This window comes from Panthera tigris, chromosome A1 (assembly GCF_018350195.1).
Source record: "Panthera tigris isolate Pti1 chromosome A1, P.tigris_Pti1_mat1.1, whole genome shotgun sequence".
Classification (NCBI taxonomy): Eukaryota; Metazoa; Chordata; class Mammalia; order Carnivora; family Felidae; genus Panthera; species Panthera tigris.
In genome coordinates, this window is record NC_056660.1 from 4585923 (window position 1) to 4596219 (window position 10297).

At 48.4% G+C, this 10297-nt stretch overlaps 1 long non-coding RNA gene across 2 annotated transcripts; it reads right to left on the minus strand.

The window, feature by feature from the left end:
• Positions 1 to 305: 305 nt before the first annotated feature.
• Positions 306 to 9301, minus strand: LOC122237955. Of its 2 annotated transcripts, XR_006216787.1 has the most exons (4): positions 9009 to 9301; positions 2255 to 2345; positions 1472 to 1559; positions 306 to 787 (listed from the first exon to the last, which is right to left on the minus strand). It is a non-coding gene; the product is annotated as an uncharacterized LOC122237955 (long non-coding RNA). The 2 variants fall into 2 exon arrangements; XR_006216797.1 differs by lacking the exon at positions 2255 to 2345.
• Positions 9302 to 10297: the final 996 nt, after the last annotated feature.

The window sequence follows — 10297 nt, forward strand, 5'->3', positions numbered from 1 at the left end:
GTCCCTGAAGCGACACAGGAATTAGAAAAAAAAAAAAAAAAAAAATCGACGGTGTTCACTTTTTTCTTCTCCAACTGAGACTCCATAGTTGGTGAGATAAAACTTTTATAGGTTGCCCTAGTTGTAACCTGCTTAACGAACATCCATTAAATACCACCTGTATGTAAGGGACTAAGGCTGCAAAAATAAAAAGAACTCAAACCATTTCCTCATGAAGTATTCATGTTTTTTTGTTTTTTTTTTTTTAAGCAATCTCTATACCCAACATGGGGCTCAAACTCACAACCCCAAGATCGAGAGTCACAGGCTCTACCGACTGAGCCGGCCAGGCACCTCTGAAGTATTCATGTTCTAACAGAGGCTACCGTCATTATGTTATATAAACTCTTTAATAGCTTACCAGTAAAAAACTTAGAAAATTAGCCCAGATTTTGTGGGCCCACTGCCTCATTATATCATCATTTTTGGCTTTTTCACTTCAGTGAACCGCAGAGATCCACAAACAATACCTAGCTTAATTTTAGTCGTTTCACAAGGACCTACACACAAACAGAAATACACATAAAACCAAACTTTTCAACAAGCACATTTGACCTCAGCAGAGAGAGGCTGACTCTGGATCTTTCTACATCTGACCCTATTTATATTGGGTTCCGGAATCTCTCACCCCAGGTCCCACCAACTCTCTTGTTTAGAAAGTGCTTTGAAGATGAAATTCTATAGTTGAATCACTAGTTTCACTTCCAACATCAATGAGTCCTTTATATTTGGAAAATATCCTCTCTTCCTGTGGAAAGAACAAAGTGTGGATTGATTATCTGAGCATCTCAGCATCTGACAGAGTTCTAGACCTTCCCCAAATCCAACACAGTATTCAAGGATAACAACGCTTTAAATATAAACTAACTTTAACCTAAACTACCAGGCTTGTGTTTAGTAACCATAAAGCTGGAGAGCCATTTACCCCTACAAACATAGACGTGAAAACAGAAGCAAATGGATTTAACTTATTATGGCCTTTGCAATCATAGGTTATTAGTCTCAGATTAGAATTAAAAGCCCTAGGGGCACCTGGGTGGCTCGGTCGGTTAAGTGTCTGACTTCATCTCAGGTTATGATCTCACAGTTTCTGAGTTCGAGCCCTTTATCAGGCTCGGTGTTAGCGACTTCGGAACAAGAATAGATTTTGTCAATTCAGCAAATGATTCCAAGTCACATAGCTAAGCAGCCCAGAACCAGGAAACCACCCAAGCGCTTGACTCTATGTAGCTATGTGCTTTCTACTTTACTAGACTGGCAGAGTTGATGTTTATAATTCCAGCGGTTAGTAAGCACTGAAATCTTGAGACCTACTTTATATGTTTTTCAAATTCAAATAGTTTAAAATTTCAAACACATAACTTTCTCCGTTACCTTGATGTAACAGATGGTAATAAACCTACACAGATTGTCCTCAGATTCTGTCACTCACCTGCCAGTTTTCTGCTCTTTCCCCATCAGAAGAGCCTTCCGCCCATATTTTCTTTTCCAATATTGTTGTGAGCTGAAAGGTACCACCCCTCGAAAGAAAATAGGTTTAAGTCCTAATAATGCCTTAGACCTTATTTAAAAATAGGGTCCTTACACTATTATGCTGAGTGAAATAAGTCAGTCACAGAAAGACAAATAACATGCGATTTCACTAATGTGTGGAATTTGAGAATCTCAACAGATGAACACAGGGGAAGGGAAGCAAAAAGAGGATGAAAACAGAGGAGGAGGCAAACCATAAGAGACTCTTAAATAAGAACAAACTGAGGGTTGCTAGAGGGGTGGTGGGTGGGGGGAGGGGCTGAGTGGATGGCGGGCATTGAGGAGGGCACTTTTTTGGCATGAGCACTGGGTGTCACATGTAAGAGATGAGTCACTGGATTCTCCTGCTGAAGCCAAGACTACACTGTGTGTTAACTACCTTGAATTTAAATTAAAAAAAAAAAAAATAGGAAAGAAAATAGGGTCCTTACAAATGCAGTAAAATGAAGATGAGGTCATACTGGATTAGGGTGGGTCCTAACATGGCCGGTGTCCTTCTAAGAAGAGAGGAATTTGTCCAGAGACACCAGGGAGAAGGCTGTGTCAAGATGGAAGCAGGGGTGGGAGCGATGTGTCTACAAGTCAAGGGGCAGCAAAGATTGCTAGCAACAAGCAGAAGCTGGGAGAGGCAGGTTAGGAAAGTCCACCAGGGCCCTCACAGACAGCGTGGCTCTGCCGATACCTTGATTCAGCCTTGCAGCCTCCGGAACTGGGAGAGAACAAATTGTTGTTGCGTTCAGGCACCCAGTTCATGGCAATTTATTATGACACCCCTAGGAAAGTAATCCAAGCATGTTATTAAATAAGATGCTGAAAGCCATTAAAACCCCAATAGATAGAGAATAGAAAAAGATATCTTAGGACCAAAACAAACAACTGGTAAGCAACCATTGAAAAAAATATATTCAATGTATTGAAGCAAATGCCCATTAAAAGACCAGTGTGGTAGGTCTTTTATTCAAGTAGCAAAATTCAGCCTAATGTCAATAGTCAATGCCGGTCCAGTTGTGGGGAAATTAACAAGCTACAACCGTCTTAGAGGAAGTGTAGAATTGGTACAACCCTCCCGAGAAACAGTTTGTTTCAGGGATACTGTCACTAGCACCTCTGGGCATCTGATGATCAGGTCCAAAAGGAAGGAGTAAAATTTCAAGAACACACAGTAACAAGAGGTGGTTGGACACATCGCCAAGTATCAGACTTCATAAAATAGAATAGTTCAGCTGCCTGCCTCCAAGCCCTCACCCAAGAAGTGAGTCATCAGACCCACTCTGTGATGAGGCACATAAGATGCTCAAATGAAAGTCTGAGAGTACAGGCACTTCTTGATAGTGAGTAATATGGCCTCTTGAGAATATTATTCTCACTTACTATCCCTTCCTGATAACACTTAAGCTGAATTTTGGGGCCCCTGGGTGGCTCAGTCAGTTGAGCATCCGACTTCGGCTCAGGTCATGATCTCATGGTTCGTGGGTTCGAGCCCTGCGTCGGGCTCTGTGCTGACGGCTCAGAGCCTGGAGCCTGCTTCCGATTCTGTGTCTCCCTCTCTCTCTGCCCCTCCCCCACTCATGCTCTGTCTCTCTCTCAAAAATAAACATTCCAAAAAAAAAAAAAAAAATTTACTTAAGCTGAATTTAAGGAGGCCTTATTCCAAAATCCCACTCGAGTCTTAAAACTGGTAATACAGATCCCATTCTACAAGCCTTCAGAGTAAAGGATATTTCCTCTGTTACAGATGTAATTTCTCACAGAAGTCCTCCCCACTTTACCGAAGAGGAAACTGAGGCACCAAAACATTTTGCAGATTGAAGGGGGCCCCTGGGCTCACTCACTGGTGGCAAAGCCGGGACCAGAACCCATGTCTTGTCATTTCGGTCTGTAGTGGTCTTGCGCTCCACCGTGACACGAGGGAAGTCTTTGCCATGACCTTTTCGAGGTTCAAAGAGACTTAGAAGCTAAGTTACTCTGAGGAAACTGAAGCCCACAGAGGCTACATAACTTTGCCAGGTTCGCACGCCAATGCCAAGGTGTTGCATCTGACATCTGTGCTGCGTGACCGTATCTCTCAAAGGTAACGGAACGTACTTCATCCAATTTCCATCAGCTCACATGGCACCTAAATCCATCCAGCGTTTCTGGACCTACCGGGTGCCAGCCTTGCACTGGAGGCTACTGTCTAAGCCCAGTGGGCCCAGAGGTCAACAGCACTGGGGGACACTGTGGTCCCCAAAGCCGAGCCCGTCAATTTCGCTTTGGGAGGTCTAGAATTAGAATTTATCTAGTGAATTTTCTGAATATTCTAGTTATTTCTGCCCATGATGATCATTTAAAAATAAGGAATTTTTGTGGCCTGGCGGTGAAAGACCATTTGGAACCTCAGACAAATAATTTCCTGTTAATAATCTGCTTAGGAAAACTTCTCTCCCACACACGGGCTCAGCTGAGCTTAACGCTCCCTGAACAGCTTCTGAGGCCCACTGCTGTTTAAAGGCAACCAAGAACTTCTTAATTTGGCTCAGGAAAGTGAACACATTGTTTTCCGGAGATCAAAAGACTGATCTAAAAAGAAGTATCCCTGTCCTCATTGTCTTTCAGATTGTGCTAGGTTTGCAAACTTTTGTGAGAGAAATAGGCTTGTCTCCGTCAGGCAAATGAATCATGCCAGAGGCTCCTAAGCTTGCCAGTGTTTACCCTCAGTAAATACCATTAGCATTTCATTATGTTCCCCTTTATCCTGCAGTAATTCTCGGGATCAAGCAAAAATCTCCCGGGTGGGGAAAATGAGTTCTAACTTTACTGGGAAGGTGGGAAGTGAAGCATCTTGAGTGATGGTCTTTTGTAAAAGGAACTAACTCCTAACTTAGGAGATGATTTTAACCTTGGACAAATACGATTTCATAGGACACGCAGAATTTCAACCTCCAGTAAAAATACATATTTGTCTAAGTTTGATGTGCTGCTTCCTGGCCAATTGTTGCAAATCTGAGGGAAAGAAAGGAGAGAAAGGAAAGGAGCTGGTTTTGGTTTTCATTTTGGGGTTGTTTTTTTTTGTTATTTTTTTGGGGTGGTTTTTTTTTGGTAGTAGTTTGCTAAGGCTGCCATAACAAAGCACCACAAACGGAGTGGCTAAAATTTTGAGCAGAATTTTGTTTTCTCACCGTCTGGAGGCCAGAAGTCTAAGATCAGGGTGTTGGCAGGGTCCCTTCTGTGGGCCACGAATGGAGCATCTGTGCCCGGCCTCTGTCCTCGGCTCACAGATGGCCATCTTCTCCTTGTGTCTGTGTGCATCATCTTCCCTCTATATGTGTCCGTCTCTTTGTCCGGGTTTTCCCTTTCTATAAGGACACCAGTCATACTGGACCTAGGCCCACCCTACTGACCTCATCTAAACTATATCTGCAAGGACCCTATTTCCAAATAAGGTCACATTTTGAGGTACTGGAGGTTTCAGAGGACACAATTCAATCCAGAACAATGAGTGAAGCAATCCTGAGGCTCATAAACCCAGTGAACCGAGGCTTTGTGTTTTATAGGCCCAGGAGGCCCAAGGCTGGTGCTACAAATGGCCAGGACGGTGAGTTTCAATTAGGAAACTGCAGGTTTTTCCTCCAGGCTCTCGGGGAAACAAGGGGGGTCTGAGGGCAACACTGCTGGGCTCAGAAGGGCCAAGTCTCGTCCTTGTGGGCCACAAGCTGGCAGGTGACTTGGTGACATAATTTACATTTCCCACAGAACATCATCTTTTGCCAAGAGTTCCACTGTCGTCTGTATCATCTCAGATACATCACCTTACCAGGACCCCGTACATCAGAGAGTAGCCCCCTCTCGTGGATGAGAAAGTTGAGACCCAGAGAGGTGGAGTGACCAGCTCAGGTCTTAGTTGAACAAGTACCAGGGCCAAGACTGTGACCCACAGCTTCAGACGCCCAAGGCCACGTCCAGGGTTTACTTCTCCAGATCAAAGACCCAAGTTTCCCACAGATGGCAAAGGTCGCTTTCAGCTCTAACTATAATGTCATATCTAACCTCTCATGAATCTCAGGTGAAATTTTGAGCTACTTTGCTGCCCCTTCTTATTCTATCTGCAATGGCTGAAAAGTTTGGACTCAGTAGCTGTCTTGCTGAAGAACAATGTCTCTTGGGGAGGGAAGATCCTTCAAAGAATGTTCCCGACTCCACTGAAATTCATGCGTATGAGCAAGTGTGCTTGCTTTTCTGGGAAAAGGTCTTTAGTGTTTCATCAGTTTCTAGAGGTCAGTGGTCCTTAAACCAGTTAGAACCTCGGTCTACCACAGTGACACATCCAGGGTCTCCACTGGTGTTCCCTGCTCTTCTCCCCCTAGCCACTGTCTTGTCTCCTCTCTCCTGGAAGCACTTCCCAAGGGGATCCCTTTGCAGATCTACGCCTGGCCTAAACCGCCACTCTGGCAATTGGTTCAACCTCCAATTAGCAGGTGTTTCCCCACCCGCCCCTTTGATAAACCACAGGCAGAAGTTAGTCCCAGGGCTTATCTGTCCCTGAGCTGCACACCAGATCCCCCGGGATCCCAGGGCAAGACTACTCACTGGGAAGACGGCTGGGCACTTGGGTATTCACGACTTGGACAGGCCCCTGAGACCAACATAACAACTCCAGCAGGTACTGTCTACCTGCTCACTCCTTGGAAAAAGGCCCAGACATCCTAAGGTGTGTGGGGGGAATTCATCGGGCCTGAAGCCACAACCAATCACACGGCTTCCGAAGTTCCCTTCGCTTAGTTTGCCAGGCAGGATCTCACCCAGGCACCACTCTACCTCTGTCTTCACTTTGGACCAGTTGATACCTGTCCCTACCCACTCTCGACTTTCTGCCAGCAACCACAAATCCCACATGGCCCTGGAAAGTCTGTGCAGTCAGCCTTACACCAGGATCTGGAGCCAGCTGTCTCCCGGACCAGGAAAACTAAGAAGCTCTAGTGAAACTCCCAGGCGATGTGCTGTCTGTCTGGTCCAACACTGGGTTGCATCCTCTTCTGGAAGCCACATCCGCACCAGATGTAGTTCCAGTGCTTATGTCCCTGGCTTGATAACTTGTCCTGTTCCCTTGCCCCTTCGGACCAAAACTCTGCTTTCTTTTGCCATTTTCCTTTGTGTGGCCCTGAACTATTGCCTGCCCTCTGCCCCGGTTCTGTGGGTGGGGCCAGTGCCCCAGTCCCCACCATCTGCTACAGTCTCTGGAGCTCTCTGCTCAGCCTCTCCACCTGGCCCACCTGTTAGGGAACCCTAGGACACCTTTTGGTCCACCCACCACCTGTTGCTTATCCCTGGCTTATCCCCTGCTTATCCCATGACCTGCTTTTCTTCCCTGACCATCAGGTGTATCTAGCACCTGCCCCCCCTCAGTAGGAGGTTCCATTTCTAACTCTGTCAGTCTTCCCTGTGCCCACTGAAATGAGCCCTTCTGAAGCTGTGGGTGCTGGTGTTGAAATTTACATACAATGTTGCAGACATACAGAAATGTAAGTTTGTTTCCTAAAATTGATCTCAAATGTCCTGAGAGCACAATCTCCACTGAGGGGAAAAAAAGCATAGCACAGTTATTGTGGCTGTAATTGGCTCTACCACACTGACTCGGTGTCTCTGGGGTGAATCCTCAGTGTTTCAAGTTTCTCTTTCCCATTCCCTGTGCACCATCTGGGCATAGGGCAGGTTTCGGGGGGCAGGAGGGGAGAGTGGCTGACCTCTGTGTTACCACCTGGTCCACACAGGCCTCACAGTCTCATCCCCTTGGTCTCCGGGCACCCGTGTCTCTTGGCTGCACCTGCTGCTGGACCACCCATCCACTGGGATGTGCGGGAGTCCATCAAGGATGCTGGCTTCCCTCCCTCCCCTCAGCGGTAACACCCATGTGTGCTGTGTCCTCTTGTCAAACACCAAGTCTTTCATGGGCCCACCAGCTCTCTCTGCTTATCTACATACCGAGATGTAGCAACTTCTGGATCCCCCACCTCCATTTCCAAGCCATGGGAACCTAGATGTGGCAAGTGCTTGGGCAGATGGACAACACACACAGACCCTGCGATGGGGCCTCTGGAGCTGAAAGCATTCTTAGATTCAGACGGGCAGCCAGGCAGTGAACCTCGGGGAACTTGGCCGGGCTAGCAGGGCACCTACCACCGGACTGGGGATCAGAGGCAAGGTTTCTGACTCCAGCGTTTGACGAATTAGCAAACGAGAGACCCAGGCACAGGGATTGTTTGAGAACACTGGGGTCTAGTGGAAATCCTACACCTCGAGATGAAGACAGAGACCTGCTCCTAGAACTCAGGCCCAAGAATAGGGCCAGAAGAGGGGCGCCTGGGTGGCTCAGTCTGTTGAGCGTCCCACTTTAGCTCAGGTCATGATCTCAGGGTTCGTGAGTTCGAGCCCCGCGTCGGGCTCTGTGCTGACAGCTCGGGGCCTGGAGCCTGCTTCCCATTCTGTGTCTCCCTCTCTTTCCGCCCCCACCCCCCACTCATGCTGTCTTTCTCTCTAGAAAATGAACAAACATTAAAATAAAAAAAAAAAAGAATAGGGCCAGAAGAACACAGAGCACGATGTGGGTCCATCCGTGATTTTTCTCTAGCTCTCAGCATCAAAACCAACCTACCATATGTCCAACCATAAGCTTTTTTTTTTTTTTCCCGTGTACTAGTTTCCCGTTCATCTAACAGTTTTGTAAGCTCTGAATCCACAGGCAAATGCTAACTCCATTGTCTACCTTCCGTCTTCTCCCCCCTTCTCTGCTGTCTCTAGGAACCAGTCACCCTTTGCCAGATCGCAGTGCTAGGACATCGTTTCCTTTACGTCCCTTTTCCTGCTCAAGAACCTGCGGGGGTTCGGGTTCGGTGGTCAGTCCGCAGCCCTCGGCCTGCGAGGGGAGGAGGCTTTTAGCAACTTCTTCCGCTGCCTCCCGCCTCCCTGCCTTCCCTTCCCTTCCCGGGACTTCCTGCCCCGCAGCTTCAGTTCCCTCGGGCGCGTCCTAGGTTTGTCCTGCTTTCAAGTACCGACTTCCGCCTCGCTTCCAGATGAAACCGAATTATCAGGGCCTACTTTGTGAGGCTGGCACATAGTCACGACAGAGGGCATGAAAATGAAAGAATCTGGCCCCGACTTCTAAGAAGTTTCCCTTTATGGGAACCCCTTGAAGTCGCCTTTCCGAGACTTCGAATTCCAAATACCGCATCTTCCTAATGTTTTCTCCTAAGCCCGTTCCCGTCATATTAACCCCTTTTCGTGCCTTAGTAGGAAAGGGATTAATACTTTATATAGAACACTATGCTTCTGAAATGTGTTCAACTAACTTTTGGACTTTAAAACGGCCCGTGGGGGTGTCAGGACGGCGATTTCTCCCCCCCCCTCCCCCCCCCCCCCAGCTTCGCATTCGGGTACACGACGGACCGAGGTCGCACACTCACAGGAAGGCCCGGAAGCAGGGCTGGGACTCGGGCTCTGGGTCCTTTCTGTCCAGCCCCGCGCACGTCAGGACTGCGTTCGGCCAGCCCTGCGGACCTTCCGAAGCCTGCGTGGGGTGGCTGAGCCCAACAGCGGTCCATTCCTCTCCCGTTACATCCAGGGCCGACATGGCAGCTCCATGCCGTCCGCGGGTTCCAGGCTCTTTCTGTGTTTCTGCTCAGTCACGCTTCGCACGTCGTCTTCCTCCTTGCGGTGGCAAAATGACTGCCACCGCCGAGGCACTAGCTCCGTGTTCCACGAAGAAGGGCAGGCGGCGAAAGCCAACATGGCGGCTATCAGTTACTTCTCCTTTCCGAAGCGTTCCTGGAAGCCCCGCCCAGCGACCCCTCTCGCACCTCATTGGCTGAAGCGTGTCAGCTGGTCAAGCCTAACCGCGAGGGCGTCTGGGAGGCCGGAGGTACTAGGCTGGGCACGTCGGCACCCAGCCGCAAACCTGAGCTGTCGTGAACCGGGGATGGTCGGCCGTGTTTGCTGCGACGGCTTTCCTCTCTCCTCCACCTTCGCTTATTGTGGGTGGCCGCGTCGTCGCCCGGCCTCCTCATCGCCTTGTCCTCTCTCACCCCGGTTCCCCACCCCCAAAAGGGTTACAATATCCCGGGAGAGCCAGGTTCTCTGTTGCCCGTTTCTCAGCAAAACTATTTCAAGGAAGTGTTAGAGGGCCGACACTCCACGAAAGTAATTAATACGACTCCGTGAAAGCTTTATCCACCCTGGATTTTGTTACAGTTCCCGTTTCAAGTAGGTGGTCCTCCGTAAACCAAAATATACGTTCTCACGAACAACTGGAATGGCCTGTAAAAACCCCAACCTTTGCGCCTCCAGACTTGACCTCCTGGGTATCCGGAAGTAGCACAAAAGGCCTTTGTCGGACATGCCTTGATCTTGGGGTCTTTCCGGGAAACGGGGATGCCGAGGTGAATGAGGCAAGACCCCATGGCTTCCAAGTGCTCTCTGGGTGGGGAGACAGTCCAGTGTCCTGGTCGGGTAAGTTGGGATGGTTCTGTGGGTTGAGTCCATGCCTCATGGGGCCCAGAGAGGAGGGACACTGGTGTGTGCACGAAGGAACAAGCACGAGGACTATTTGATGGGACACGGGCAAGGTTTGCCCAGAGCATGGTATGAATTCTCTTTTTTGCTGTAAACAAATGCACGAAAACTTAAAAGCTCAAGCAAACGTTGGTTTTTCTCAAAGCGGCCACTAAGTGGACGTTACTAACGCAGCCTTTGTTCC